The 15403-nt window shown below is 35.2% G+C and overlaps 1 protein-coding gene across 1 annotated transcript in view; it reads left to right on the top strand.

The window, feature by feature from the left end:
- The first annotated feature begins 814 nt into the window (after positions 1-814).
- The window catches only part of LOC121318105 (phospholipid-transporting ATPase IC-like), a 46894-nt gene continuing 32305 nt past the window's right edge, over positions 815-15403 (top strand). The window contains exon 1 of the mRNA XM_041254411.1: positions 815-1078. The gene's annotated coding sequence lies outside the window, so the exon portion shown is untranslated. The remainder of the gene's footprint in view (positions 1079-15403) is intronic.

The following is a 15403-nucleotide window of genomic DNA, read 5'->3' as shown; positions in this document are numbered from 1 at the left end:
TGAATAAAAACGAAAAAGTAATGTTGTGTCAATAAAATACATTGCTTTTGCTATGTGATGTAAAAAAAAGAAGGCTTTGCTCAATGGCCAACACAGTTCGTTATGCCCTATCACAAGTGTTATCACAGAAGATTCACAGAAGTGTGATCTTTCTATAGTAATATTTTAGGTGATACTATTTTGAGTTGTAAAATCACACTTTTAGACGAAGTGATCAAGTTAATTTATAATACTTAGCACTAATGCATTATATATTTGAATAAATGGACAGGGAAACATCATTTCAGTTAAAACATTTAAAGAAACCAATACTTGGAATACGTCAGGCGTTATAGTGCATAAGCTACCGCGTTTTTACTTAAAAAAAAAAACTAATAAAAAAAAAAACTGTTTGTTTATGATATATACTCTTTCCAAAAACCTAACACCGACGTACAATGATATTTCATGTTCAAATTGTTAAACCGACGTACAGAGATATTTGATGTTCAAATTGTTAAACAGCTTATGTGGTAAAGATCAGTAGTACACCGGATAACATTTTTTATACTAATTTCAGTTGTGTTTAATAACTATTTTGTAGCAGCTTCTTTTTTTAATGTTTTGTCTAATTGCTTCATTTTTTTTAAATGTATGTATTTACTTATTTTTTGCAATGCTGTCACTCAATGCAAATAAAGGCCGGTTTGTCTATGGGGTGTTAAGAACATTTCCAGTTTTTGAAGCTGCGTTAACCTGCAGGGTCACGTGTCTCTAAGAGGGGCGGGGGTCCCCATTTGCTTTTATTTCAGAGCCTGGACAAAAAAGCGGTCAAAACTTTATTTTCCTCAATCACTGCTTTGTCATCAAGCACTGCAAACATTTTATTTTGTTGGAAGAGCAGACGGCACAAAACTTGACGAACCCGTTTGTCTAGTTTAACAGAACAAGGGAGCCATTACAGGGAAAGGGCACAGAGAACACGACAGTTTTTAAGTGAAACTGTTTTCTCATTAAAATTATTGTTGAAACATAGTTTGCTGTTGGATGATCACAGACAAGTAGCAACAAAAGACCGAACTGATTTTTAAGGATACAGGTAAGCAATTTTGATGACAAAAATCCTACTTTTAAATGAGAGTATATTAGCGTACCTGGGAAAGAAATGGCTTGAAATCTTTTGTTACCTGTGCTCGCTGTACCTGGTGCTTACCTAGTGGTTTCGTGAGCAACACTCTTGTTTTTAAGTTTGTAAATATTCGAGTCAAAAGTAAGACCTGCAATGAATAAAAAACATTACACTTTTTTTTTTTCTTTAAAAACAACGTTCACATGAGGTATCCCAGATTAGCCAGACACTTGTCAGTGTTTTTGGTGCGTTGTGGAGTTGATGCGTTTACTTATTACAAAATAACAGGTATGTCAGTATTTGTTTACTGTGTGTTTTTCCAAAAGTATAAATTGATGCATTTGTTACTAATTTAAAATACGTAATCGTAAAAATTTAAGTAGTTTGTTTAAACCGCCCAACCTTTTACCTGGTCAAAATATACTTTCTTAATTGAGCAGTCGTTCTGGATTTAGTAATTGTTTCGTAGTTATATAACTTTTAACGACATTTAATTAGGAATATTTTGACATTTAAAAAGATGCGGAGAGGAAACATGATTAAGCTATTTCAAGAGAACTATTTAAAAAAAAAAAAAAAAGATAATCCTGGGTGGAAACCGCATGTAAACACCAAAGAGGACAACTAGCACTGAATAACATACCACTGATAACGTACTACTATAGATGCTAGTTGGGGTAACGTCAAGAAACAACATCTTGTACTTGAAAAAAGTGGCAAATACGCTTTTCGTTTATCGAAAGACAAGAAGTAATATGACATTTATATTCTGGACTGTAAGGGGCGATAGTGTTGACGGATTGCTTCGGTCAAGTGGAATTCACCTTCATTGTGTTAATCAATGAACCCCAATGAATCAATGTGCAAAAATCTCGGTCCATCACCAGCACCCAGTATATTGTATGAAATAATGGTAGAAAAATATGATACACTCAGTTAGAAATAGAGGTTGAGGCAGCAATGCCCGCGGTCCACACGCCAGACCATGCCATGCCACCAATGACGGTATTTCACATGGGGCATAGTAGCGCATTGGCCTGTACTAATGTTTGTAGTATATTGCACCATGGGAGCATATGTGGGTTGCAATATGTGTTTCATAGTAACCATTACCCTGTCTGCACTCTAAAGGAGTTACAAGCCAGTTTTGCATTTTACCTTTTTATTTTATGTATGTGTGTGTGTGTGTGTGTGTGTATATGTATATATATATATATATATAAATAAAGCAAAGTAATATGTGCAAATTGATTATAGCACAAATTTGATAGGCTTGCGGCAGCTATGTTTTTTTTTTGTGTAGCGACTTGCTTTGAACAAACGTGATAGAAACCCTTTCCAAGGCTATGTATAAAACGTTTCGCTTAAATCGGCATAATGGTTTCAGAGAAAAACAGGTTTCAATGTTTTTGACAAATCCAATATTGCTGCTGAAACATGTGACCAATCGGCTTCTCATGAACAAATCTAAATATAAGGCATAAGGGTAGTCTGTGCCCCAAGTTTCACCTCTCTACCATAAGCGGTTTAAGAGACGATTTTAAATTGGCTAAAATTCACCAAAAATCCAATATAGCAAACCATGTGACCTTTGACCATCGTTTTCGCTCTGACACAGATTCCCACAGGCCTCTACCACCCTACCAAGTTTTGTGACGTTTCGTGCAGTGGTGTTGATTTTACATACATTCATGGTTAGTTGTGTGTCCTTGCTTGTTTGTTTATTGTTTTCCTGATTATTGAACCCTCAGTAACATGTGCTACAGAATGCCATTGGCATGTTTTTCTCTAACAAATGGAAAATATGGGACATGCAGAGAGACAGATAACATATCCATAACATAGGAGTCCTGTCTGTGTGGCACACTTACATTTTTACAATGTGGTTTGTCCATTGTGTTTATTACGCGATTGTGAATGTATTGCATCATTCCATAACCTCGTTTTGTAATATGGATTGTCATGGAATATTAGAGTAAATCTAATCCATAACAGTTCCACACACCCCTTCCCACACAGTCCTTCAGTGGGCAGCTGAAGTAACTCAGATGTTTTATATATTCACCCTTACTCTGGTCCCATCTCAGTCAGAGTGTAATGGATTACTGTATATATAAAAAGGTAATTTTACTTAACCTCAAAAAAATTCAGGTTGGAATTCACAAAAACATATGGAGTGAAGCAAACTTTGCATTGGAGAAATGTATTGGTAAGTCTGTACTACCACTGATACTTTTTGTTTGTTTTTTTAAAACTGCCTTTTGTGTTATATCTTTGGTGCATTTTTTCCATTGAGGGCCATTGGGGGTCTATTTCAGTGAACCAGTGGTGGATCTAATACAGCTGCCCTAAAAACAGATTATCTTAATGGCCTAGTTTCACTGACTTTTTATTGTATGTTAATAAGTGGGTCAATAAACCAGGCCTAGCGAACAATTAAAATAGAAAACATTGAGAAAGACATTGTCAAAAGGAAACGTTTATCTTGGCATTAAAAAAAAAAAAAAAAAAATTAGAGGACTAGGGTTAATATGTTAAATGTACAGTACATTGCAGCTACAATCTTTTTGTTTCCCCTTGAAATGGTAAACAATTCTGCAGGAGCTTCCTTGGAGAAACAATTACAGAACATGTGGTGACAAAACCTGCGTGTAGGATTGTATTAACATAATGATGCTTCAAGGAGCTAGTAACAAGTCTTGACATGGAGATCCTACTTTTTCTTACTATAAATAAATACACTGTAGATTTTACTCCCTTTTATCAGTTTCAAAAGTATAAATGAACCCCAGAGTGCCAACTTTTGCTTTCAGGCAGCATTATCTTTTGTTGTTTGAGTCAGAAATCAATGTTTTGGGCATTTAATAATAAAAATAAAATATTGTTTCCAGAAAATGGTTTATTTCTGTTTTGCTGATTACATCACGTTGGTAAAAAATGTGAAAATTTGAAAATCAGGCCGTTGGCCTCATAAATAACATTATTTTAATTGCAGTACAAGACAATGTTTGCTCTCCTTTCAAAATGTATATAGGTCTGAGAAAGCTTAAACCGGTTAACAATTAAACTAATAAGAATCTGGCAACCCAGGGGCAAAAAAAATGAATTTCATGTTCCAACTTTAAAGCTGAGGAGCTTGTTTTTGTAATCGGTCAATACGAATGTGACTCTCTTGTCATTTAGTATGCTACTCCTTTTTTTATATACACTGATATGCATTTTATGTGTCAATCCAATGGATAAATGTATTTCCCTGAGGAGGTGCTGGAGTTTCCCTGCTTCCACATTTCCTCGTCTAATCACTGGTTTGCAAATAAACAATTAGTATAAGACTACATTGGATTTTCAGTGACTAAATCAGTTGAGTAATTAAAGCATAATTGTTCTTGAATCACATGCATGCAATATCTGTTTGCCCCTCTAGGTATAACACACTTACTATAGCTGTCAAAGTTTTATTTCTTTCATCTGTGCGCAATAATTCACAGAGTACCCTATTTGCATGAAGCCTATATTTGTGTTGTGGAAGTGAAATTGTGAATACAAAGTTACGAAAAAGTTTGTATGATGATTAGTAAAGATCCAAGCTTCAGTATGTAGTCAGGGCCCTTTTATTAAAAATGTCACTCTGCAGAATTCTGAATTGATCAAACCAATGCAAATCATGCATCAGATGCAAAACTTACTGACTCACCTTTTATATCAAGCATATAATCTTTCAAAATGTGATTATTTGGACTAAATGTCTTTTTCATGTGATAATATTTGAAAACATGTACCGTAAAACTTAAATTAAGCGGCTCTGGCGTTTATTTACAATATTTGTCATAGCCAACATGCTTGTGTTCTTATGTTTACAAGGCTGTCTTTTAGTGGGTTGAACTGTTCATAATAATAATATTATGAATAGTGAAATCCACTAAGACAGCCCTGTAGAGTTTATGGTATAATGTATAATTGAATTGGCTGAAAAATACCATAGCACTGTATTTCAATAAATAAACTGCCTAGTGGGTGGGGCTGAATAACTGTCTTGGGCTTGGGTTCAGATTTAACACTTTGCTACACCAAATTACCTAAACAGATAAATATATTAGGTTGGTACCAGATGGAGAACACAGTGTGTGTATTTTAGTGTCAGAATTGTTGATTTGCAGAACCACAAATCTTGCAGGTGTTTACAGTACAGTAAATGTGTGTATAGATTGTGATTTTTCATAGAAGTGTAAAACTGTTAAGTGAGTACAAAAAACAAAGTAGGCCTATACCAAATTGCACATCTGTCACTAAAAAAATGCTTTAATAAGCCCAGAAGGAATGGGTCAGTTTCTAAATCCCACGAACACACTGACTTTCGTGTAATTGTGGAAAGGTAAAGTTTTGACCTGCTTTGATTTCACATGGAAGGAATATTTTTTTGCATACTTCAAACGGGATTCAAGGTGGTCTTTCTTGAGTAATGGCTTCCTTCTTCGTACTCAACCATACAGGCCAGGTTTGTGGAGTGCTTGGGATATTGTTGTCACATGCACACTTTGACCAGTCTTGGCCATAAAAGCTTGTAGTAGATATATATATATATATATATATATATATATATATATATATATATATATATATATATATATATATATATATATATATATATATATATATATATATATATATATATATATATATACATGCATATGCATTTTAATTTCAAGGTATAATGCAACAAAAGGTGAACATTTTGAAAGGAGGTGTGGGCTTTCTATAGGCACTGCAGGTAGTCACCACCACTGGGCAAGTCAGTGGGTTGCTGAGTCACTGTCCTTTGTGATTAAAAGCCAAAACAAGTGTAGTTATGACTGTTGACTATTGTTTTAATCTCAATTTTTGTATGTATTTCAGTGAAAACGTGTACAGTTCAGCGCAGTGACAGTCTTACCTGATCTTTTTTGGCTTTGTCAGCTCTTACTGTCACTTAAAACGTATTTTTTTTAAAGTTCTATTTCCGTTGTTTTTTTTACTGGAATGCTGAATTTAAAATGTCTGTATACATATGCAATGGAAAGTACATCATTCTTTTTTCCATTGTAGGTTTCTCTGTATAAATTAGGTTTGCAAACCATCTTCGTATTAAAAGTATGATCACATTTTAAATATTATACACTTATACATAGACTTCTCATTAATGGGCAGTGTATTTGAATTTTCTGTGTGGAGTCTGTGCAATGATGTGTAATAGTAATAATAAAACAAAACGGTGACGGGAATGATACTTCACGAGCGCATGAAATAACTGGTGTAAAAAATGAATGGTTGGACTATTCCATTGGTCATGTTAAGCTTTGTATGTAAGATGAACTAAACCAAGTTAACATGGAAAACAGTACACAGTGTAAATAATGATAGATGTAGAATAGACAAGCTTACCATCAGCAGTTTCTTTTCATATTTAATAATGCACTTAGTTTACAGTCACATGTACAGGCTTTTTTTTTTGCATACTACTCTAATTGAAAGTTTGATTAAACTTTTTTTTTTTAGCTCTAAACATCAGCTAATGCATTTGTGACGTGAGCAGCGCAGTACCATATGGAATATGGAGTTTTCTTAAACGAAATTAGGGAGCTGGTGATAAAAAGGGGGTCACTAGTCTTGTACATCTGAGTTTTAGAAACACACTAAAGTGTACATTTTTTTTTTTTTGTTGTTATTTTTAGTTTAATTGTCTCAATTCAGAATTCTGTGTAAATGTGACTTTTGTGAAAGCTTTTCACTGGCCTACAACATACACATGTAATATTACTGGAGAGTGCACATCTGTTTAGCAAATAACTTGCACAGTACAGTAGTCTGTGATCCATTTTCTTAAATTATTATAATATATACATATTACAGTAATATTACCAAAAAGCAAAATGCTACTGTATAGGGATGAAGGCCTTATCCCACGTAGCATGTTATGTGTGTGTGTTTTTTTTAACACCCACCCCTATCTTCTTGAAAATGTTGTTTTTTTTTTTTTAATTATGATGTGTATAATTTTGGTCGTGAGCAAAAATTGGGGTATTTATACAGCACGCAATTAAGGTGGTTTAATTTACGGAGACCAAGTACAGAACTCGTTAATTCCTGTTTTATTATTATTATTTATTTCACATAAGCCCTTACCCAATGCGACAAAAAAACACGTTTCAAGAATCACAGAATGCCAGCATTGTGATCAACTTTACGTTGGAATTTTAACTGTAGGAAATTGTACCCAGGATTTAATTTAACAGAAAAAGATATGTTTACCTGAGTATTGCAATTTGTGTTTTGAACTGTAAAAACTGCCACTGAAAAACTGCTGGATTTCAAATAGGACGAGTGTTGTTGAATGCGGTTGTGAAATGAGTGGACTTTTTTTTCACACAACACTGGATTTTTAATTTGATGTACAAGTGACGGCGAGTCAGAGATTGTGTAAATTTATATACGTAGCTTGTGAAAGCTTGGGTATTTATTTTGGACTCCGATGTGTCATTAATCAATGAAATAGGTTTTATTTAACCTGAAATAAATTCTACCGTCCCATGCAACAACAGTTCAACCTTGTTTACATGTTAACATGTGCTAAGAAAAGCCCAAATATCTCGGTAATTACTTGATCGATTTTGTTGGTTCCACAAAAAGCTCCTTGTTAATGAGTTCTACCAGCCTACCAAAGGCGATATTTAAACTCCCAGCCATTTTTTTTTTTTTTATTTCCGTGCAGAACAATTGTGTCTCGTCAGTTTTTACAAATTATTACGCCATTCTGTAACTTTAAAACTACCAAATGGAATTTCACAATATGTACAAAAAAATACAAAAAAATCTCTGGCATGGACACCAAGCATGCCAAATGGTGTCCTGATCGGTTTTGAAACAGCTGAGAAAACATATGCTGTCCTTTTAAGAATACCAGGTGTTTAATCCGAGAAGCATGGCTGTTGACCCTTGTTCAGAGTACTCTAAAGCCCCTTTCACACTGACGCTGCCTACCCTGGTCCCGCGTTGTGAGCAGCGACCCACCTCAGGGTGTGGGTTGACACACTTTGACCCGGGTCGAGTCAGACACGGTGCATGATGGGCGAATGTAAGCGGATGAAGTAGGAAATACCCATGTGAAATCATGTAGCCAGCCCACATGCCACTGTTCAAGGGGCTTCAGTACTTTGCATTGACTGTGGATTTGTTCTTGGAGAAAACTGGAAAATGACAGCTACAGTATTTTTGTATACATTTTATTTGGCTGTCTTCTGTTACAGTCCAAAGAGATGATTATACATCTTTTAATGAAGGATAATATTCCATTAGGCCTCTTGGCTGAGATCGTTGACAATGCTTAGTGTACTGGGGAGAAATTATGTCTTCCTCTTCCCTGAAACACCTCGACCGAGGACATGTGAATTAAACCCATGTCACCTAGCTGATGATCATCATGCTGTGAAGCAGCTTACCCACTGGTGTCGGATACAGAGGTCCCTTTGGAAGGTTTCCTGTTCTTTGCTCCAGGACACTCTGCCTCTGCCCCACATTGGAAGGACATGACAGTATTGCACAATTGAAGAAGTGTCTCTGTAGATCGTCTCAGAAGTTACACTGACGTGATCCAACATATGCAACACGTGTTTCAGACTTCCAGCGCTGCATACTTTATTCTGTTTATTTCCTATGTTTAATCCACATCTTATTGAAGAAAACATTTAAATGGTCTATTATTTGTTTCCAGGTATCGGAATTAGGTAAGTTGCTTTGCTGAAACTTGATATGCTGAAGTGCAGCTTAGTATTGTTCTGTCAGACACTGTAAAGTCTATTCAACACATGTTACAAAGAAACCTAACAGACTGTATTTCATTAATCAACTGCCACTCAATAGAAGACTCCAATGTGCCTTAGGTTTACAGTTTCAAAATAGGCTTTTATGGTTTTAGTAACAAGTAAAAGATCAGTATTTTTGTCATGCTTGGTCAACAAGAACAGTATTAATTTTGTTGAGGATTTTCAAATCTGTCTCTTGCTCGGTTTGCCTTCGTTCTGATAATTATAAGGCCACACTTTGAATAATGTTACTGGTGCCAACTTCCTTTTGAATCACTACATCACAATGTTGTTTAACCACAATGGAATATCTTTTTGTACTACACAGTCTAAGCTTTAAATAGAAAAATAGGTCACAATATAATGATTATGCAACTAAAACCAGTAGGCCAAAATGGTGCTGAAATGTAAACTTGGTGGTTAAATGACTTGCAGGGAAGAATTCAGTTTTCTTAGTTCAGCGTTTACCAGTAGTGTAGAAGATGACTCAACCCAAATTTAAACACCTGCGTCTGATTCCTCAAAGCGCTATGCATTTTAAAAAGGATATCCTTGAATGTCTAACTCCTCCCTTAATAAAAACCTGTTTTTGTTGTATTTGTATGACCTTTGTGCTTTTGGAAAAATTCCACTTCTTCATAGAGTTTTATTTCATTTTATTAGGGTAGGTCCCCGAATGGTTAAAACTGAAGAGTTGTTTTCAACATTTTAATTAAGCAATTGACAGTGAATTTGTTAGTGTTTCTTTCTTGGAGTTTTAACAATTTTATCTGTGGTACCTCGGTGTACAACCTAACAAATCTCCTTTTCCTGCACTTGGTCGTGTTGTATAGAAGACCTTTGTTTTGATTTGTTTAATAGTCGTTTCTGTGTCTCCCTATATGTAAATGATGCTTCCGTGGCTGACTTGTTCTGCCTTTTGAACTCTCCGAAACTTGTGTTGCTGGCCAGTTCCAGTTTAATTTCCATTTATGGTTTGCTGGCTTTACTGAAACTCTGAACATGCAAAGAAAGGACACCAAGCTGCAGGTACCCTGGCAGTACAGGCATGTAGTGTTCAGGTTTGTGGTTCTGTTTCAGTGCAGCATAACCACAACATTTGCCTCATTTTTCAGAACTTCAACAGTACAATTAAAAGTACTGGTATCCTGTAATAAATACGTACTTGGTTCAATGACAAATTAACAATAAATTGAATATAACGTTTTGTTTTGTACATGGCACAATAGTGCTAGTATTCACATTCTCTCATATTCATATATCTATATCTATCAGACTTGTAGGACTCAAGTCCGGAACTCGGACTCCATTCTCATTTTTTGACTCTAGTCACGGTCACAGAAACTCGGACTCAATCTTGTGTGACTCGGACATATTAACAAGAAGTCCTTATTTATTTTCTGTTACACAAGAAATTCTACCTTTACAGTCCTGCTTTCCCTAAAACTTCCATCAACTACATCTTTCAGAATACAATGTCTTCAGTTACCAGGAAACTGCACAATAAAAACCCTGATTTTGCCTTAGCAGCCAGTCATAGTAAGATTAAGAAATTGGAAGCAAGTTAGTTTAGTCCAGCTACAAATCCAACTGCAAACATCGCAAAGACCCACGGTTTTTTTTGTTTTCTTTTAATGTTTTGCATTAAGTTTTTTAAGGAATAACAATGTCAGCATGGTTAACAAGTAAGCTGTTGTTTGGCTTTAAACAAGCCTTACTCTTTTTATTACTTTAAACCATTTTTAAGCACTGTAGAAACACATTTCTTAAACTGCATTCTTGAGAAATACATAACTAGATTTTTCTGAGCTCTGTGAATCTCTGAACTATAATGTATTTGCACTGAAAACAGTAGAACATGGTCAACTTTGTAATATTGAGTTTACTGAAAACAAAAATGTAATGAAAAAGAATAATCCTATAAGTTAAAATCATACTTTTAGAGCTTCTTAATTCATATCAGAAAGTCGCTGTGTGATCAAACATTCCGTGCTTTCTAACCCTCTACTCGTTCCCAGCACACGCCATTACTGTTTGCAAGCAGCATCGGTGAATTTAGCAGTCAAATTTAGTGCAAAACTAGTTACTAAAATCTCAAATCAAAACTTGCCTAGTGTCAAACAGGCAGATATCAGACTCATGATAGAAGGACTGATTGATAGCAAAAATGACATAACTTAATATCACAATTTATTATTGAGAGAAAAGCACTGTTTTGTGCATAAATGCAGAGTGCAAACGCAAAGGAAAACTGACAGTATGGTAAGCAATATGAGACTATCCACATGTAACTCTCTAGACAGCCGTCTACCACCATCATTAAACTACAACAAAATCTTAATAGAATACAAGATAATACAAAGAAATATAGAGCAACAAAAACAAAGAGAAAGTGAGATGAAAACAGCACATACTGGACAATAATAATAATAAATATAACGTCCAAATCCATGAAGTAGAGGTCTTCACGGGTCCAAAATAATAAATCCGATCCCAAGAACGAGCAGACCACTTTTCCTTTCCCCAGCTCTAGCTTGTAAAGGCTGCACTATACAGTATTAAAGCAGCATCAACCTAGAAATGTGTGTGAACTTCATTTTTTTATTTTTATGAAGCTACACAAAGGAGAAATACTTAGAATATAATGTGTTTGTGTAAAAGAGAAAAGATGAAAAAATGCATTATCTGAAATCAAATTAACTGAAGCACAGTCTCGTAAATGCATCATTGTATTACAGACTTAATAAAAGTGCAACTGCAATGAAAGTGAAACTTAACAATTCTGTTTTGCAAAACAAATAATACTAAGTTTACCATTTAAGAGCACAGTGTATATATGTATGTGTACTGTTAATGCTTTGCAATTGCATCAAAGTCGCTAATGAACGTATTTCTCATTAAAGCTCAGTTGTCGCAGGTCGCTGTCTCTGCTTCCAGCTGCATTATTAATTGTTGTTAATGTATGTATGTATATTCTTATAAGATGCCGTTATCCAGGGCGACCTACAGTTCTTTAAAAAATAAAAAAATAAATACAATAAAATAAATAAATAAATAAATAAATAAATATAAATAATCACGTTACAAAAATCTGTTCAGTCCAGAGACAGAGCGAGAGAGAGAGAGAGAGAAAACAAAGAAACAAAAAAAAAAAAAAAAAAAAATGCAAATGAAACATGTACTCATTTGTGACACTGTCAAAATTATGGAGACTGAAGTAGAGAAATCATAAACTCATGCTACAGTATATTTTTATTTAAATTATATGTTGAGTAGCCTACACTATTCGGTGGTCCATTTCATTTCTCCATTTAGTAGCTTATTTTATATATTTGTGGGTTTGGGCATGCAACTTCAGGGGTGCCAATGCTACCGATGTGTGTTCAGCTTTGATTCTGCATTCCATGTGCCGGTTACATTTGAGTGTATAGTCGTCTGTGGAATACTGCTGTGCATTGTACACCTATGATAGCTGCTTGGTAGGGTATTGTTAACAGTCCATTGTCATGTAATATTCCAATTCTGCACATTCACGCGTAGCTCTTCTGATTTCTGCTATATTGGTATTGAATGTGCAGGTGGTTTTGCAAGGTATAAACACATTTGCTAATTGAGCAAAAAACTGCTGTTTTCCAACTTGGAGCAATTGTTTTTTGCCATGTTGGAAAATATCAATTTTTGTGCAAAAGCACACATTTTTGTGAGGCACAAATTTTGCGAGAGAATTGCACATCGCTTCGAGTATCTTGGCCTTACAGTATTATAAGATTGTTATAATATGTGCATACAGACTTGTGAAGGTGAGAGTACACTCTGCATACAGGGGGGGGGGAGGGAGGGGGCAAGCCCCATATTGCACCTTTTAACTATTAGACAAAATATTTACAGAATACTTAACAACTGCTATTAGGGTCGTGCTGCAAGCTTTGTTTATTATTAATTGCTTTGTAATTAAACTATACCAAATCACATTTTTATTTACAACAAAGGAAAAACATGTTTTTGTTGAATTATTTATAAGCATTTGGGCGACACAGTATAGGTTATCTCTATTGTAAATAAAAAACGTGATTTGGTATAATTTAATAATGCTATTAATAATAAATGAATCATGATTATAGCAGCAGTTAACTAGTCTGTAAATATTTTGTCTAATAGTTACAAAGTACAATGTGGGGCTGTAGGGTCTTATTTTCATAAAATATCAGCACGGACATTATATACAAACCAATGGAATACACTGTGTGTGTGTGTGTGTGTTTTAATAGCGAGAGAGTATATTTGCATGTCTCCAGTCATTTGTGGTTTTCACAATCATGTCAGCTTAAGTTCTAGCCAAAATTGTAGATATTTATTACTGCCATAGCCTTGTCTTTTCACCTATTGATTTGCCCCATTGCCACTGTACTGTATGCATCCATACATCCCTTCCTGCGATGTCATCGGGCAGTGTGTTCCGGGCTTAAGGTTACAAATTGTTAAAACACGTGAACAAATCTCATTCATAACCACAAGTATATAAAAGTCTCTAAAATATTTTCATAACTATAAATATTGATTTATCTAGGTAAACTTAGCTGCCCGGGAGCTGCGTTGTCCTCCAATGCTGTAGCTCCTAGGTGGCTGCATGGTGAATCCACAGTGTGTAAAGAAGTGGTCGGCTGACGGCACACTCTTCGGAGGACAGCGTGTGTTCGTCTTCGCCACTCCTGTGTCAGCTCAGGGGTGGTACCGGTGAGCCGAGCCTAAATAATAATTGGCCATTTTCAAATTGGGGGGAAAATAAAAAATAATTGGCAACGACTAAATTTAAATAAATAAATTTAAAAAATATATATAGTGGTTCCAAAAAAATGGTGGACCTGGTATTGATAGCCAGATAAACAGTGTTGAACATCCGTGCTATTAATGGCTTGTAAGGGGTTATTGAGTGTCCATGAAATAGTAAGACACATGCATATTAAAGTGCAGCTGATGTTACTCACTCTGGCTGTGAAATTTGATATCCCGGACAGGGAAATGTAAATAGACTATTTGAGTTATTAGCAAGGCAGGTGTACATACCCAATCAGATACTAGGGTTTGTGTTTGCCGAAAAAATAAAAAAAAAATCAGATTGAAATATGGCTCTTTGTGTTGGACATCCCCGTTTTAAACAATCTGTGTTCTCTGGCTGCTGTTCACACAGATTCTCTTTATCTAAGAAGGAAGCTACAAAACATGTCTCGACAACTCCATCCAACAGATGCAGCAACCCCTTCAAAATCACTGGGCATGGTTTGCATTTGCACTTTGCATCTGTTTTCTTCTATATTGTTTCCACCTCCTGTAGGAAAAATAATTTCTTTCAATTTTCATGTTTGCTCTTCCTGTTTGCTTATTCATTTTACATTTTAGATCAAGGTAACCTCAGTTTACTGCTTAACCCTTGAGGCAGGAGGCCACTACTTTCATAATTGTATTAAGCTCTACGCTGCTAGTGCCACTTACAAGTGAATAAAAACACAAATAACTAAACTTAAGTAGTTCAAAACTGAGTGTGAAGCAACAAAAAGCTTAATGCGTAGTTTTTGAAAATTACTATGTAATGAAGAAACTGACAAATCTTTCAAACTAGAAAAGTGACAGGACAGTGTAAAGATATGAAAACCTGATCAGAAATACAGGGACATTAATTAATTTGTAGTTTAAACATTTGTGAACATAAGATCCTTTTGCCAGTTTCGAGGAGATTATTAATGGGAATTGTTTGTACCTGATTCAGCATGCCCAGATGGTGGATTGTATTGAGGGAACAGACAACCTTATCTCTGTAACAAAGCATCGTTATTACAAATTCTACTATTGGTGAAAAATTAACGTTTTTCTGTTGTAGTGGGGAAAGGCGCGTGGCAGGGGTATGTCAGACTTTGTAGAGTTACTCAGTGTCCTCTGAAATACAGAAAATTAATTTGCTATCATAGAAGGAAATGAGAAGTCTGAAATAAATTGTCAATTTTAGGGGCAATGGTTCAAGTTGATTTGCCATTACTTGTCTGATATGACTAATGTGCTGTTCTTGTATTTCTGGTCCACAAGAGGAAAATCCAGTTTAGATTTTTATACAGTCATTCTACAAAAACCTTATCCATTCCCTACATGTATTCAGTTACCTTTTAGTTGGTTTTAGTTGGTATAATCTCATCTTGGGTTGGAAGAGGTGTTGTAAAAGGACATGGTCATTTTGGTATTGTTCATATCATGTCATGTAATTGTTGTCATGTAATGGGAAGTTGTTGTCACAAATCCTAAACGGTGTGAGACTTTGTAGGAAGGCGGCAGATTGATGCATGTGTGCCTGTGAGACAGCAGATACCCAAGGTGAGTGCATCATTTGCTTTATTATCAAGGTTGTTTTTGGATTGTTCATGTCTCTTTGAAAGTATGAGCTTGTGAATGCAATAGGAGTGATTCATGTGCT

Source organism: Polyodon spathula, chromosome 1 (genome assembly GCF_017654505.1).
Source record: "Polyodon spathula isolate WHYD16114869_AA chromosome 1, ASM1765450v1, whole genome shotgun sequence".
In the NCBI taxonomy this organism is placed as follows: domain Eukaryota; kingdom Metazoa; phylum Chordata; class Actinopteri; order Acipenseriformes; family Polyodontidae; genus Polyodon; species Polyodon spathula.
Note: the sequence above shows the minus strand (reverse complement) of the source record. Positions and strands in the feature narration are given on the sequence as shown.